The sequence below is a fragment of the Perna viridis genome, chromosome 7 (assembly GCF_037379345.1).
Source record: "Perna viridis isolate PV_CMFRI_1.1 ecotype Kerala chromosome 7, ASM3737934v1, whole genome shotgun sequence".
Taxonomy (NCBI): Eukaryota; Metazoa; Mollusca; class Bivalvia; order Mytilida; family Mytilidae; genus Perna; species Perna viridis.
Genome location: NC_142451.1, coordinates 20,951,312 through 20,968,556, shown reverse-complemented (window position 1 = coordinate 20,968,556; position 17,245 = coordinate 20,951,312). Strand labels below are relative to the sequence as shown.

The window sequence follows — 17,245 nt, the reverse complement described above, 5'->3', positions numbered from 1 at the left end:
CTTCAGGGACAAAAGGTATTATCAGTTTGTCTAAAGTGAAATGTTAGTATTTCGGCTGATGAAATCCATAATTGATAGAGATTTTAGAGAAGCTTTACAGGGCGTAGTGGATAGAAACACCAATGATATTTTAATGATCATTCAATGCGTTATGTTGGGAAAAGATCAAAATGTTGTTAATTAAATCATGCATCACAAATGAAGTTTCGCGGCTCTAACAATTTTAAGACCACTTTAACACGATAACTGTAAGGTTTTGAACCATTATTAAATACATCATAGTCTAGACTAGGCTGATATAAATCAAAACTAAATGTTGATCGCTTAATATAAAACTACCGAGCGTTACTGAAACACAAATTTGAAATTATTGAGAAATACGTTCCGGTACTTAAACGGCAATATCAAAGTGTTCCATTACTTTTTAATAATTGCATGCATGCATTTGTTGATGATATATTAAGAAAATGCAATAAAATCTAATATTACTCTACCTTTCTCAGTCATTTGGTTTCTTTCATTTAATAGTTTTTAGTTCTGCTTATGTGAAACAAGCTTCAACAGAGAAGACTTTACCAATAATTTTGGGGGGTAGGTGTAAAGGCTATTTGTGCATTGCGTTCTTAGGTGCTTGCGCATGTGCTTTATTGAAAGAGTAATCATGGGAACCAAGATTCTAGCGGAAATCAAAAGAATGTAATCCAGGGACCAAGACCAGCTATGAAAAACAGACAAACACAACTAAGAACATAAAATAACCAAAATAATACATACAAAGTAACAAAAGTAAATGAGCAACTTGGACTCCACTAAAAACTCGGAGCACGGACCAGGTGCACCGGTAGGGTCTTCTGGTTTTCTAAAAACACCCACCGAATAGCTCAAAAAGTCTTTGAAGAACTGTACTAGGAATTAGCATGATTGTGTCTAGTTTTTGAACTGTCCAATTAGCATACTATTAATTTTTTGTGGTAAAGACGTGTGCATAAAATTAATATCTAAATTTTGATAAGATTTAACTTCTATTTTTTATTCTAAAATACTCTTCTTAAAGAAATTATCTGCTTAATGCTAACACGAACAACTGTCGACAGTAAAAATAAGATTTTCTTTGGTGACAGTGATGACATCGGGTTGATACTGGGTGGATTGCAAAGCGTTAGCTACAGGAGCATGTGAATACGAACTTTTCAGAACCTAACTTATCAATCATCATTGAATCTAATAATTTCGTGACAGGTAGAAAGGTGATAACTCCTAATTCAAAAGAAATATAACCATTCGGACTGAATAAAGGACCTCCCATACTCGAGACTGACGTGATACTACCAGACGAGCAATCAAATTTTAAAACGTTTAATTGTACATGAATTTATTTATCAATTTGGGCGGGGCGTGATACATGTACTTGGAAGATAATCAAAGGTTATGACGTCATGCCATTTACTGACTACTTTAGATTTTTTTCTGAAATGTCCACTTAGATCTGTGATGATGTTCGCTATTTTACCTTCACATGCAATTTATCTAAAAGTGTTTTTTCTCACAGAAAGTTACAACAGTGTAGCTAAAGGGTAAATTATAAACGATAAACTTAGAGGGAGCGCTAATTCCACTCAGTGTCAAGAATGACAACATCACGAAATATCAATCTTTGATCTAAAAATATTTTATGATTTTTGCTATGTTTATTACTATATTTGTATGTTATGGAAGTCTATTTCTGTCATCGTGATAAATAAATATGTCGCGAAAAATTATCTCGAAAAGTCGTGATAATTTGGCTATTTTGTCGACATAAATGACAATTTTATCTCAGAAAGTCACAATAATTTTTGGCAATAGTTAAGATAATTATGTCGACCGTTCGATATAATTACATGAATTATCGCGACTTTAAGGGAACCGACGACAACTTTGTGCCTTTGATATAAAATATTTTCACGATAAATTATGGCAACAGTATACTAATACAACGACTTTATGTGCTAATTATCATGACAAATCGTGATTTAATATCTCAACTGGTCGTAAAAGTTATGATGTCTAAGATATCTGTCGACATTAACTATCGCAATCTGAGAATTTAAAGTTGTGAAAATGCCAAGTAGTGTCAACAACAAAACATGTGAGTTGCAATATATCATGTTGACTTTTTCTTGAATTGACTTGGCTTATTGACTTTATATCTCGACAAAAGCTAGTTTTTCGGGGTAAGTTACGATAACTTATCACGAAATTTCGCGTTCGTCGAAATATTACGTCAACAATTCAGGTTATTTTATGGAAGTCTATTTCTGTCATCGTGATAAATAAAAGTCGCGAAAGATTATCTCGAAAAGTCGTGATGATTGGGATATTTTGTCGACATAAATGACTATTTTATCTCAAAAAGTCACGATAATTTTTCGTGATAGTAAAGATAATTATGTCGACCGTTCGAGTTAATTATCACGACTTATAGAGAGTCATGCCAATATGTAGCTTCGACATAAATATTTTCGCAATAGCTTTTTACTAATATCACGACATTAGAGCTGATTATGGTGACAACTTGTCGTGAACGTATTGATATCTATCAACATAAACTATCGCAATTTTATAGTTTAAAGTTATGAAAATGCCAAGTAATGTCAGGTACAAAATTTTTGTATTGTGATAAATCATGTTGACTTTTTTGTGAAATAACTTGAATTGTTGATATATTATTTCGACAAACGCGAAATTTCGCGATAATTTACAGTTACTTACCACGAAAAACTAGCTTTTGTCGAGATATTAAGTCAGTAAGTCAAGTTAATTCACGAAAAAGTCAACATTATATTTTTTAAGGCTAGAAACCACTAATTCCACTTCCCATAGGCTTCTATGCTAATTTCACAATATTCAATGGCTTCTCTGGACTTTACCTTAACTTTAACCTGCAGAGGACTATATATCAGCATGATTCTACATATGTCAGCTCACCATCCTCAGAATGGCATGTGGGGTTAGCTGACTTGCAGTGCAGTGAAGTGAAGTGAAGGGTCTATAAATAGCATGGGAAATCCCAGTGTTTTCACAAGATAGGGGTATATTTAGAAACCATTATGGAGATTAGGCTTCACATCACAAGAAGCAAAATGCACCTATAAAATGTACAGAAATGTTTTTCCTTTCAGAAACTGTTTACATTTTTAAAATAAGATGAGAACTTTTTTTCACAGCACTATGAGGAACAGGGGTAATTTCTGCGTAGGAATATTTTTGCGTACGTTCCAAATGCTCATTGGTTGAATTGGTGGTCTGTAACCTATATATCGCAATTCACATGTTTTGTTGTTGACACTAGTTGGTATTTTCACAACTTTAAATTCTCAGATTGCGATAGTTTATGTCGACAGATATCAACTCTTTTACGATCAGTTGAGATAATATATCAGGATTTGTCATGATAATTAGCACATAAAGTCGTTGTATTAGTATACAGTTGGCATAATTTATCGTGAAAATATTTTATGTCAAAGGCACAAGTTGTCGTCGGTTCCCTTAAAGTCGCGATAATTCATGTAATTATATTGAACGGTCGACATAATTATCTTAACTACTGCGAAAAATTATCGTGACTTTTTTAGATAAAATTGTCATTTATGTCGGCAAAATAGCCAAATTATCACGACTGTTCGAGATAATTTTTCGCGACATTTATTTATCACGATGACAGAAATAGACTTCCATATTATTTCACAAAAAAAGTCAACATGATTTATCAATGTATACATTTTGTAGCTGACACTACTTGGCATTTTCATAACTTTAAACTATAAAATTGCGATAGTTTATGTCTACACACATCAATACGGTCACGACAAGTTGACATAACTTGTCTCCATTTTGTCACAATAATTAGCTGTAATGTCGTGATTTTGGTAAAAAGCTATCGCAAAACTATTTATGTCGAGGCTACATATTGGCATGACTCTCTATAAGTCGTGAAAATTAACTCGAACAGTCGACATAATTATCTTAACTATCACAAAAACTTATCGTGACTTTTTTAGATGAAATTGTCGTTTATGTCGACAAAATACACCAATTATCATGACTTTTCGAGATAATTTTTCGCGACTTTTATTTATCTTGATGACAGAAATAGACTTCCATAGAAATATTTTTCTGTCGTCGAGATAAATGAAAATCGCGAAACATTAGCTCGAAAAAGTGGTGATAATTGGAGTATTTTGTCGAATAAATCCCAATTTTATCTCAAAAAGTCATGATAATTTTTCGCGACCTTTATTTACCACGATGACAGAAATAGCTTTCCATACTATGGAAGTCAAAAGTTTATTTTCATTGTTTTCTAAGTTTTACGTTTCAGAGTTAATGGAACTTGTGGGAGCTTGAAATGTACTTCGTTTTATCTAGGTCAATAGGAATCAATGCCTATTTTGGGTTTCATTCCTTAAAAGATAGAGTAGATAGGGATTTCTTTTTTGACCATGATTTTAGGGAAACTTAAACACATATTTTTTTTCCATTTGGTCCTAATATATTTTATATAAATATAATCACGACTTGCTTAATCAATTATTTCGAAAAAGAAAAAAAGAATCACACTATTTTATTTTTCATTAACATATTTTAGCTTTTTTCTATTATTAATAAATTTGTAATATCACACTGTTAGTAAAAAGGAAACAGATGCACAAACGTCGAGACGGTATTGGGTATCTCTTTATTTTAACATGCACAGGCCCAACCGTGCAACTGACACATTCGCGTAAGAGTGAAAAATACAGATTGACCATATACAAGATTTTTCAATCACACGAAGGAATTTTGATTTAAAGAGTACGCATGCGGTATCGAATATGTTAATTATTCCGTAAGTATAAATAGCCTGTTCTTAAGACGCAGATTTGCGGTCGGAAGTATTTGCTTAAGGGGTGTCTAGCCAATGACCTCAGAAAAACCTTTTAAGTTTCTTACGATAATTGTTCTAATTTTGTGAAAAATAGAATAATCGTCTTATACTTTTATCTACACACAATCGTTATTGTTATATTGTAATGGTGATGCATTTTAACAATAAATCTAACGTATTACTTCTTAAACGTAAGGTAATGTAGTGCAGATGGGGTGTGCTGTTTGGTTTCAGGTATGACCAATACTTAAGCCTTATCACGACCTACTCACGCTTAAAAATATGATATATGTACCTGTAAACGCATTTATTGTGTACACAAATTAAAACTAATGCAATATGTATTTGGATTAATCCATACAAACTTTTGTTAGTCTATCTTTTTACGAATTCTGACTATTGCACTCTTTTCATAACTTAAAGTAGAGCTTGACTATGCAATAAAAAGTCATTGAGGTACGTCGTATGAAGGGTTTCGATCGATTTGAAATAGTTTGAATTGAAAAGGAATATTTTCCTAGAAACATGCTTGAAAAGTTTAAGGTTTTAAAAAAATAAGCTACCGCCAAATTTTTCGGGAACAAACTGTTAATATTCATGGATGAGGCGAGGATTTAACTCTAAATAAAAAGTCGACAAGAATTCCGATTTCGTGAAGACAAAACATGGAATTGTATTCAGCAAATTGTCAATAAAATGCATAAAGCGAGAAAATGATACAAACAGAGGTAAAGACAAAAATACTTACATTAAAAATTCTTCGAACTTTTAATGTGATATCCCGTTTATAATTGACTAGTAACGCGGTCCATGCATGTAACTGATAATCGTATGAAGCCAAAATGTATATGTTACACTAATATAAAAAAACAATCTTACAGGTTTAGTTTTAGATCAATCTCTTCTTTATAATGTTTCCATTGTTTGTTATCAGTAGTTTTTTATTACATAAACACCCGTATCATCACAAAAGAATTTACCAACCCTCTCAAGTGATAATATATCTAATTGCGTATTACTTTTCTGCGGTCAAAACCGAAACCTACAATTTTCCGTTATTGTTTCAGTTAATGAAAATACTCATGTTTCAGACCAAGCACACCGTCACACAAACAACTGTGTGAAATATAAAAAAAGACGAGTTCCATGTTTCATTATTTTTAATTCTTCGTTTATGTAACGAGCAACTTGAATTGTCATTTCTGGAATAAATGAAATGTGTGTCCGAACGTCAAGGCTGTCACACCATCCCTAATATTCAAATGATCGGTGAACAACAAGTGGATGCCCGCGTGTAGTTCAATCGATTCGTTGCATACTAAATTTCAAATCGATCCAATAAAACGGTTATCTTTTTATTCGTGGCGCATTTGAAGACACTTTTGATGTCGATGTACTGTACAAATTTTACTTTCAACTTCCGAGTACTAGCATATTGCTTTCAAACAACAAATCAGTCTTAGCACGGGAGTGTCACTTGCTCTAAATTTTGACGAAATTTTTCTCTTATTATTTAAATATAATGTTTTTATTTCAATGTTTACATCTAATTAAAATTATGAAGACACAGTATACGACAATGTTTGAATGTTTATTTATGCACTGTGGTATTGCTTTGTACAGTGTTAAAACCAGCTTTTCTCTAAAACCGCTTGTCAATGTGAAAAAATACGTTAAAGCTCATAAATCATAGCCTTTTAGCAAAATAATATAAAAACGAAAAAATATGTATTATATCACCACTTGTTAAATTTAATGATGTGACCTGGACTTTCCGTTTGATGTATTTTAACTTGGTTTTCCTTTCCACGTATTGGTACATTTTAGTACAAAAAGAAAACCCAACAATTTCAACCGGAACTACTCAACCTTCTCGTAACACCAAGAAAACCACTGGTATGCAGTAGAAATGAGAATCTAGTGTCAGATATTTGTCCGATTCGATTCCAAAGTTATAACTAAAGTGGCTGACATTTTATTCAATCTCCTCCACAGACCTATTACCGCTTCCTGATTCAATACAAGTACATAACATTTAGGTAGCTTATAGGTTCTGCTACACAGGATGTGAAACAAAATTCACAAGGCACAACACTACTCATCACAAATCTGCAAAACTACTTCCGTATTAAAGAGGCGAGGATAGGTACCGAGCGTGATATAGAATGTACATTTTTTTAATATAGGTTTATATACGTTTGTTCTCCCCTTCCTGTATCCTCTTACTTCACAATTATATTTAGATAGACATGCACAAGTCACATGACCTATGCATGATGTCATGAATTTTTAAGGCTGAGGCAGCTGGACCCCAAACAAATTTCAGTGACCCCACCCCCCCCCCCCCAATCCGTCCCCTACATCACCTGGTTATGTGTTACTATATTCATGTATTGTTTGCTGTTTATCAGTGTTTGATTTATGATATAAGCATGTTTGCAATGGAGAAAATATTGGAATGTCATGTTACTTACTATGGGGCTACTTGTTCACAATTTCCGCATTTATATGTTTTCAGCGTGTTCAATTCCATTTTTCTGAAATTATAATCCCCAATTCATATTGCACAAATGTTTTTTATGTTACTAACCTGCTGGGCTCTCCCATGTTATCTTTTACCTCCTTAAAATTATTTTCAATGTTTAGAAATCAGTTGTGGCATCTGCCGGGCTCCTCCCAGATATCTAGTCCACAGCTTCCAAACGTCAGTAGGTGTGCCTGCCGGGCTCTCCCAGGTACTAAGATAAGGTTGTAGGCGTGTCTGCTGGGTTCTCCCCAGATTCTAAGATTTAGGATGTAGGCGTGCCTGCTGGGCTCCCCCAGGTACTAAAATAAGGTTGTAGGTGTGTCTGTTGGGCTCCCCCCCTCCCCAGCACTAAGATTTAGAATGTAGGTGTGCCTGCTGGGCTTCCCCAGATACTAAGATTAGACAAAATTTATACAGTATCTGCTGGGCTCCCCCAGATACAATGTACTCTTGTTTTCTTTCATTTTTGACTTCACTTGTATCTTCATTTTTACATCTTTCATGTATCTGCTGGGCTCCCCCAGATACTAATTTCTGCAATAAGTTTGTTTGCCAAATTATGTTTTATGTTTTTTATTATTGAATATTGTGTTTATGTAAATATTGTGTACTGATGTTTGCTTAGTTTAAATGTAGTTATTTTAAGATTTATTAATGTCATGTGTTTGCGTTTACAAAGATGTTGTAGGTTTTGACAAAATACACTCACCAACTTGTTAACTTGTAAGATACGAATGTACATTATGACAAGATGTACATATACATGTATTTACTACATGTAGTTTTTTTTTAAATTCCATGAAACTTACACAGAGGTGTTTTGCACACAAGCTAAAATGATGGAAAAGATGTGACAGAAGTTTGATATGTGTTGAACTTGCATAAATGGGCAGCTTAGGAAGTGTTCCTCTGCTAAGTATGAATTTATTTTCTCAGTATGATTAATGCATACAGATGTACAGAATAATTGAATGCGTTTTCATGGTTAAGAATGCATTTGGGAAGGTGTGTATCTTGTTCTTGAGAGTATATAAAGTGAACAACTTTGAAATAGCGAATATACCCTTCGTGCAGGAGATTGGATTTTTTTGCCATTTTTTATTTTCCCTTTCTACTCTCATCGCGCTTAAATTCTTGTAAGAGTTAGTGTTCTTTATTTTTCCTAACGCAACCTGGTGGATTAAAACTACTTTGAGCCACGTAACACTACATTTTCGGCAAATAATTCAAGAAGAAATTCTCTCTTCTGCATCAGAGATTATTTTTTAGTGTAGCGGAAATGACCGAGTAGTTGTGAGTGATGAAAATTGTGTCCATTTTACTTTCGTTTTCCTTTCTTTGCATGGAAGTCGTATCATGTTTAAAATGCGTGGGAGCACTTTAAATAAAGTTTTAAATGAATAGTTTAAGGTTGTTAGTACTATTTGAAAGGATGGTCTTCGTGATATCCCTATCTGATGTAGCCCGTGGTATATACGACCTTAGTGCCACTGTAACAACAAATCTTCTCAAATATACTCATAATCACTGGTTTCATTATAAGGAGAGATTACAAATCAACAATTTGCCAATAGCATAATATGTAATCATTTTCAATCAAATGCATTATTTAAATATTTATAATTAACTGTGTTATGTGCAGTTCTTAAATATTTACCAATTTCATGCCTTGTTCTCATTCATAAATAACATTAAAACAAATATATAAAGATATAGGAAAATGTCCACAATATGACGAACCTCTTAGTTCAGATGGAAAAACACAAAAACAAATCGGGGTTAAATGTCCACTGAACGATAATTTCGTATCGACCCCTCGTCGAAATGTAACCAAAGAAGTTGGTTAGGTAAGGGCAAAAGTTGACCCTAAAACCAAAGTCTACATAAAGAAAGTTTCATGTTATTTCTCCCGCTCTTTAATGTGTTTCATAGTGGATTTGATTGGTTTGTGGTCATAACTTGAACATATTCGGTCCACACAAAAACCATCTTAAAAAATCAGAAATGTTAAAAGTTAAAGGTTTTTTTGTAAAAGTTACATAAATGCTGTTATTTCTAGAATAACGTCATTAACCTCGTCAAAACATCTTATATTAAGTGTTTGCGACCATTTTACTATACTGCTACTACATAGAAACCCAAATTATGAGGCCAAAACGGTTCCATACCGAACTTTCTCCTTCACAAAGATGGATATTTCCTTAAATACGTTATTACTAATCCACTGAATGTTATAATTATCTTCATGGTTCTTATCTAACATACAATGTAGATGTACATTGTGTGTCTTTTAAGCATTTCTAATAGATATATATATATATACCCGAAATGGCATATCTAAATATTGCTTTAGTCTGACGACTTGAATAGTTTTAATACCCTAAAAGATACGATCTGCTAACTTATGGCTAACTTTCCCGGCGATATACTCCATTGCTCCACTAATTATTATGATTCGACATTTTGTTGATTTTCAAATCGCCATATCCAAAAAGTTAGATTGTTCGTATTGATTTAGTATTGTGATAATTAACTATTAAATAAACATAAACTTTTATCGGTTATATGCGATAAAATTTATAGAGTGACCGGCGCCATGTTTAAGATGTGTTCTTATGTAAAAGGTTGTTCATTATCAGGGTAGTGAATACAGTGTAATAGAGCCTTTTGTGCTAACGTTGGGGTAGTCGATGAGCATGCGTAGAGCATACTCAATATACACTTCCGCGAGGAAAATTCTTTTGTTCTACCCAAGCTCTATCTCGCGGAAGTGTGTATTGAGCATGCTCGCCAACTTACCACAAAAGGGTCTATAGTCATTTAATTGATGTACTTTTTCTCCTTACTTGTTTCGATTAAAACGGATATACACCTTTCATATATTAACTACTAGAACTTATTACATGTACCAGAGACCAGACAGTTGAACAATGTATTGAACATCTTAAGGGAAAAGGCGATGAGTGACCTCGTTACAATTTGAGGTCAAATGAACAAAAACCATTACTTCAAGCTGCCACTGTAATATACCCACTATTAGCACCGATTCAAAATACATAAAACGTATTTAACATGCATTCTTAATGCATTTGGAAAAAAATGTTAATGGATCTTTTTTTGCTAAAAGAGGAGCAAACTTCTAAGCAGCGTCTGACATTCGAAATTCACTCTAGACGCTGCAGCCAACCCTCTCCAAAATGAAAATATATTGCAAAGTCGGGGAAAAGGGAATAATTTTACGCAACGTTTATTTTCGAAAAGCCTCTCGATCTGCAGCGTTTAGTAAGTGAGGTAACGAACGTCTGTCACTGAGTGGAGCTTGGACAAGATGGAACTAAAAAATTGAGAGACAAAAAATTAAAATGACATAGCATCTCAAAATTTCAGTTGACTACATCAAATAATATTTTGTGTAAACAATAAGTAAAATATCTCGCGGTTTATTTTACTATAACAAAAAAGGTTATATTTTTCATGTTCGTATAATCCCTCTAATAATTTCATTTATGTTACATATTTCTCCCTTGTTTACTGCGTTCACTGAAAACCGAATAAAGAAATGATCAAAATTGATCTGCTTTTATACCCGACTGAAAATAGTTCGATAAGCATATATTTTGCATTTGAATGAAGGCTTAAGTAGGCCAAGCTTGGCTAGCAATGAAAATCATGTAAAGCCGTTTTCTATACGAGTATTATCATATTAAGTATAAGTTTATTGATTTCATTCAAAAAATAACTTCAGTTCCTGTTACAATAGTCTTTTTTATAAAAGAACTCAAATTAAAACAAAAAGCTTTATCATTTCAGCTAAAATTTCAGTTTTTAAAACAACAACAGCAAAAACAGAATGCATTTATTGTTTAGGAATATCTATTTCGTGAGTATAGGTCATATCAAAGTCTAAATAAGGACGCACTATGTGACTTTGCCGGGGCATAGTGCCCTTTATAAATAAACGTCATCAATAGATTATAGTTTATCATGCAAACACATGCAACCCAACAATGAACACTTCAGTTATACACTACACTCTTTTGTTTATCTGACTCCTACACGTAGTTTTCGAATGGTCACATTAAAGCAGTTAGTAGAGAAGCCAAGTTAAGGAAAACGAAACAAACACATAGTTTCAGCATCTATTATTAACTTCTGTCGTTTGACGTTATCAACACCATCGACAAATAGTAGCGAGAGAGAGAGAGCTGGAAAAAGTTAAAGCATTATAGACATGACAGTAAAATTTCATAGTACCAAATCTAGTTAGATACATTGTATACAAAATGGTTTCATTAATGAACAGTCTAAAGGAAAAGGCGGACTTTAGAGTGGTACGAACAGCTAGATTTGTTCAAATTAAGAGCTTCTATTTTCCATATGATTTGTATTGAAGACTTTGAGTTCGAAGGTCCATATTAGAAATAACTTTCGAGACAGATATTCATAATAGAAGGCGTGTTAACAATTTAACAAATTTTTATTCTCATATAAATAAAACCCTAATTTTAACCTTCGATGGACTATACTAACAGAAGACAAAATGGTGTCCCTGTAGTTTTAAATTATCCCTTCGACAGACCAACACACAATTAGTGTTAAAATGTTGATCTAATTGCCTGACAGTAGCCTCTTTGTCCCAGCTTTTTCAACATACATTAATTTCAGCTTAAATACAACTACAACGAAGTATGTTTCCAACTAAAATCTATGAATTTGCAGTTTCAACCAACTTTAAGTCTCAATGTGACCCGTCTCTCAGATCTTTCACATGAAATGCGCAACTGCAAGAAATTGGTTTATGAATTTCCCCCACCCAATCATTTACAACCAATCGAGATTATTTTTCCACACATAGTGAATTTATTGATAACGGGTTTTCTGATTATATTTTTACCATTAATTGCGTTCTATTTATCGCTCTATTAATCAGTCTTACTACTTGTATATTACACCAGAAGATTCGCCAGGACATGTCCGAAGACCCCAGCGATAAAAATTAGAATTTGGTACAGATGTCAAAATGTTGAGAATTTTTTATATGCATGGATGTTCAAGAAAAATGTAAAAAAAAAAAGTTCTTTTTGATTACATTATATTTTATCACCATCAACGAAAAATTGCCAGACTAATTGGATCCCTACGTTTAATGAATAGATCGATGATAACTGAACTGTAATAGTCTAAATAATTCCAAACTATGTAAACGCAAAAGTTAATTATTTTGCCGATTTTTTCCTCCTTTTTTATTCCATTATCCGTTACATTTGACTTGTTCCAACTATCAACGATCATCTGATGCTGAGACTATTTTACATAGTTTTGCAATAAAGCAATTCAATGAAGGGAAACCAAGTTGTAATCGATACACGCGTGATCTTTTAAGAGCAAATTATTCGGTATATATATATATATTATTTATCGATTTAACGTTAATCATCGTCATTAGCCCAGCAATGCTTATCTGCAGAACTTCAAGTTTATGAAGTTGAAAACTTCCGGTTCTTACAAAGATTATCGGGACCTGATGTTATTACAAAATTTTAACCAACAAAATCGGTAGAATAAACTATAAATGATATAAAACATGAACTTAGTATTGTGGAACTATAATGGTTTTAGTTATATAAGATATGCCTTGTTTATAACGTAATTTATTTTGAATTACTCGTTAGACTTATATAAAATAAAGACTTACCGCCACTTTATGAGAAATCCAGGTATTTCCCTTTTCCTTATGTATAAGAAATAGTGTTTAATCCAAAGAAGTATCTTATTTAGATCTATTTCGTCAAAAATTTTCTTGGAGTTTCTTATAACGTCGAAAGTAGAATCCAGTAGAAATACCTCACTTGATTTCCAAAATCGAAAGGCTGTAAAATCAGCACCTTATCAGAATTAAAACTATCAGCAGCTTTAAAGAAATATCCTAAGTAAATACATGGAGTGATAATTCCTTTTAATTCAATTTTTCTAACTTCTACTTTGAGAAGGGCAATAATAGATGATTTCGTTCGTCGAAATTATTTTTCCGTATAATTTAAAATGTTCAAAATTTTTGGAAATACAAATTGATCTGATAAATAGGCGTGCCAAATGGGAGTCGCCTATTGATCGGAAAGTGTCGATCAACAACATTCAGTATAACTTTAATTCATACCTGTTCATTGAAATATGACCTGGCCGTATGATTTAACTGTATCAATGAGGGATTGAATGGCGACACGAGAAAAATTGTAAAATTCACGAAGCTGCATTAATTTTCATTAGTTGAGTAATCCCAGAAGATTTAGTGTCTTTTATTTTTCTCCATTGTCTTATACCAATAGCGGTTGAAGTACAGAAGTTTTATCTTGAATTTGGTATGCTTTGTCAATATCTGATAGCTTTAGAATACACAATGTCGTCTGAATATTTGTCTTGAACAGAAAAAAGACACAATAAAACATCTGAAAAGCAACAGAGAGCAGAACAGATTTTATAAACCTACCAGATAGTAACATTCTATTATAGCCGAGAGATATGAAAATAATGAAATTTAATGTTGAAAACAAACAAGTTCAAAAGTTCAAATCTGCATAAATCGTTTTAGCGATACTTTTACACCATACTACATGTACGTCGGAATACTTATCCAACTTCGCCATAATTTAATGTACACTATATAGTAAACTCAGCGTGTTTTTTTCTTTAAATAAAAAAGCATGAGATGAGGATTATACGCTGGCAATATAAAGAAGACTTGACCAAAGAATGACAAAAGGCACGACACACTTATCACGGATGATATATTATACGTAAGGCTAATCCCATGCAACTGAATTTGTTAAAATGCAAAAAAGAGTCTTTTCGTACGTATAACGTCAAATGTTTTGTTAAGTATTAGTGTGAGTATGTTGAAAACTGACATTCGACTATATCTCACTGTTCTAAATTTAATGTCCACAAGTCCGTCAATCCGACGACATCTTTACATGATTATAGAATTTGATCATTCACACCCTTGAGACTGTCTGTTCGACAAAGTACATGTACTTATTGGTCCAAAGAATTGTGTATTGGACTAAATTGTAATTCTCATTTCTATCTTATACAGATGTAGATTTTGAAAAAAGAAACAAAGCAGTAAGATCACTCAATCTTTGGTAATATGTTTGAAAAAAAAGACAGAAAGCTGCATTGAACAAACTGAGTTCAGTACGGTATTTATTTCCTTGTCAAAAGATAAACTGAATTGGATAGTAACGCTTTTCCTTTCAAAGATTGTAGAGCTGTCTGTGACCAAATTAGTCGTCTTGATATTTTGCAAGTGAGTCATAATCATTAACTATTTTTGGTTCAGTTTTATTATGTTCCTTTTAATCACTAATCTGCATGGATTATTGCCCCATACATTACTTAACAACAGATAGCTTACCAAAAGAGTCAACACATGTACACTATATGTGCATGTTCTGTAACGGTAATTTTATTTACATGTCCCAGCTTATTTTTACTTTTATCTAATGTGCCAAAGCTTAATAATGTCAAGACAAATAAGGAGCAAAACTCCTTGAAGGAATGAGACGCGATTGCACGATTGGTAATTAATCGTAAGCACACGTAGTATAACTGCAGTCAATGTGGTCTCTTTTTTTGTCGATGAAGACACGACAGTGGCTGAAATTGAACTAGGCATCACCTGAAAATTTTGCTAAATATCATAATTTGCGGTAGCACTCACATGCATTCGCGATTACTACCATTGTGAAATAGAAAGGAGTAAAAATGACCATGAAATTGATAGTTAATCAAACAGCATGCAAGGGAAATTTCGCATCTTCCATTTTATTTAGGAATCCGTGTAATATTTAAGCTCTATTTAATAACTTGCTTCTTCGGACTGTTAATCACGTGGTGAAAAATTGTTACAGTCACTGGCCATCTCATGCATATGAATATCTCACGTGATCTGAGAAGAGAAGTTTCTGAAGCTGAAGGGGACGCCAAACGGGAGTTTGATTAAATAAGGTGGGTTACTGCACGAAAGCACTCCCTAATGTAGACACAATTCTTTCATTACAGATACTATTTGCGAACAAGTTTTGATTATCTTGAGGGAAAGAATGGATATTTTTTTCTGTATCTGTAGCCCCCGCTAGTACCCTCGCGTCATCCCGCCATCTTGGATTTCTCCAGTTGAGCATCATGACAAACCTGAATATATTCTTCAATTTGCCTGGCAATTTTTAGACGTAGACTTAAAATAGCTGAAAATAATATTTGAGAGACAAAGTTTTATATATTTTGATATTGAAAGGAAAATGAATCCTTTTTTGTCTCAGTCAACCCGTTAGTACAGTACTTTCGCGTCACCCGGCATGCATCTCAACTGACGAGCATCATGTCAAATCTTCTGTATTAATCCTGTTTAATTTTTTTATATCATTGATGTACAATATTTGTAAAATATTCTTTGTATTCTCTTAGTTTATGATAAATAGGTATGAATCTATCATGAGCTCATAGTCCCGATAATTTACCGTTTTTTGCTGTGTAATGTATGATTATATTCATGTTACAAACTTAGAAAGGTTTGAACTTTTTGAATCAGTTTAACATTATGCAACAACAGCTAAAGTATAGGTATTGCATGCGGTACAAACATTGTATGCACCAATACTTGTAACATGTATTCTTTTTCCCATGCAGTTATTAATTTTCCAGAATGAAATGTAGAAAATTATAAGTAAAAGAACAAATTATACTGCGTTGGCTATCTTTTTTTTAAAAGACAGGACTTGTGTACAATGTGTTACTTGTAAACTGTACAAAAACCTAGTTTTAATTGATGAATTCATATCATTGTTTGTCATCTTAATACATACACACATATTTAAAATTAACAACACATGTTGAAAACTGTGTAACGTACTTGTTTTGTCTAAGTTTAGAATAGATAGTAAAAATGTTATTTACCAAAAGTTTTCAGTTTCTGTTTATTTAGAATATTTTGACAGCATTGCATGTAATAGGGATGGGACTTGCTAGTTATCTGATTTAGCCATTAAATAAATATATGGAGTCCATTAGTACTGTTTAAATGACATGAAAATACAGATTGTTTCTATCACAGTCTTGAATACACTTTTTGCGTCTCTTAGGACTGCTTCATTTTTATGACTGTTAGTAACTCTATTTAGTAGAGGTGAAAGAACCTTGGTTTTGAGTGAACTTCTATGTTGATGCTTTGGTCTGATTGTATGGTCATAATTCATTTTAAAAGTAATTAGACAGCAAAAATGGCAAATTTACATGCTTTGACACAGGTACACAGGATTCAACAGTGGTTTAACTAAAGAGTCTTTGTCCATGTATGACTAAGGGAGAACTTGGAGCTGTATAAATATTTGCTTCAATTTTATGATAAGTAAAAGCAAAAGCTATGTAGTAAAGTAATATAAAACAGCAAAAAAAAACATGGAAGAGTGAATTAACATGTATATTTTTAAATGTGTATCGTGAAATTTGTGTGTGTGAAAAGTAAGTAAAGGTTGTGAGTCATTTCCCCCATTTGTCTTGTCAACTCAAGAAGCCATGGCTACTCAGCTAATAAACGGTCTTTGAAAAATATTTCTTCTAAAAGAAACAATGGTAAAAGTATTACTTTCCTAGTATAAACTATTACAATTCTTCTTTATGATTAGAAATGTGATTGTGCAGTAAAAAACAGAGACTTCATTGACTCAGTACTTCAGTACTTTGATAATAATCTATACAGTCATTAATACATTTTTGATCACTTTTTCTCTAAAAATATTTTAGAAATGCTCCAA

The 17,245-nt window shown here is 32.8% G+C and overlaps 1 protein-coding gene across 2 annotated transcripts in view; it reads right to left on the bottom strand.

The window, feature by feature from the left end:
* LOC148611761 (uncharacterized) overlaps positions 1-13,477 on the bottom strand; it is a 137,342-nt gene extending 123,865 nt beyond the window's left edge. The window contains exon 1 of one of the 2 annotated variants that reach the window (XM_088592622.1): positions 13,129-13,477. The gene's annotated coding sequence lies outside the window, so the exon portion shown is untranslated. Of the gene's footprint in view, positions 1-5,654; positions 5,780-13,128 lie in introns of those variants that run through there. The other variant, XM_088592624.1, reaches the window with a different exon arrangement.
* Between the last annotated feature and the right edge of the window lie 3,768 nt (positions 13,478-17,245).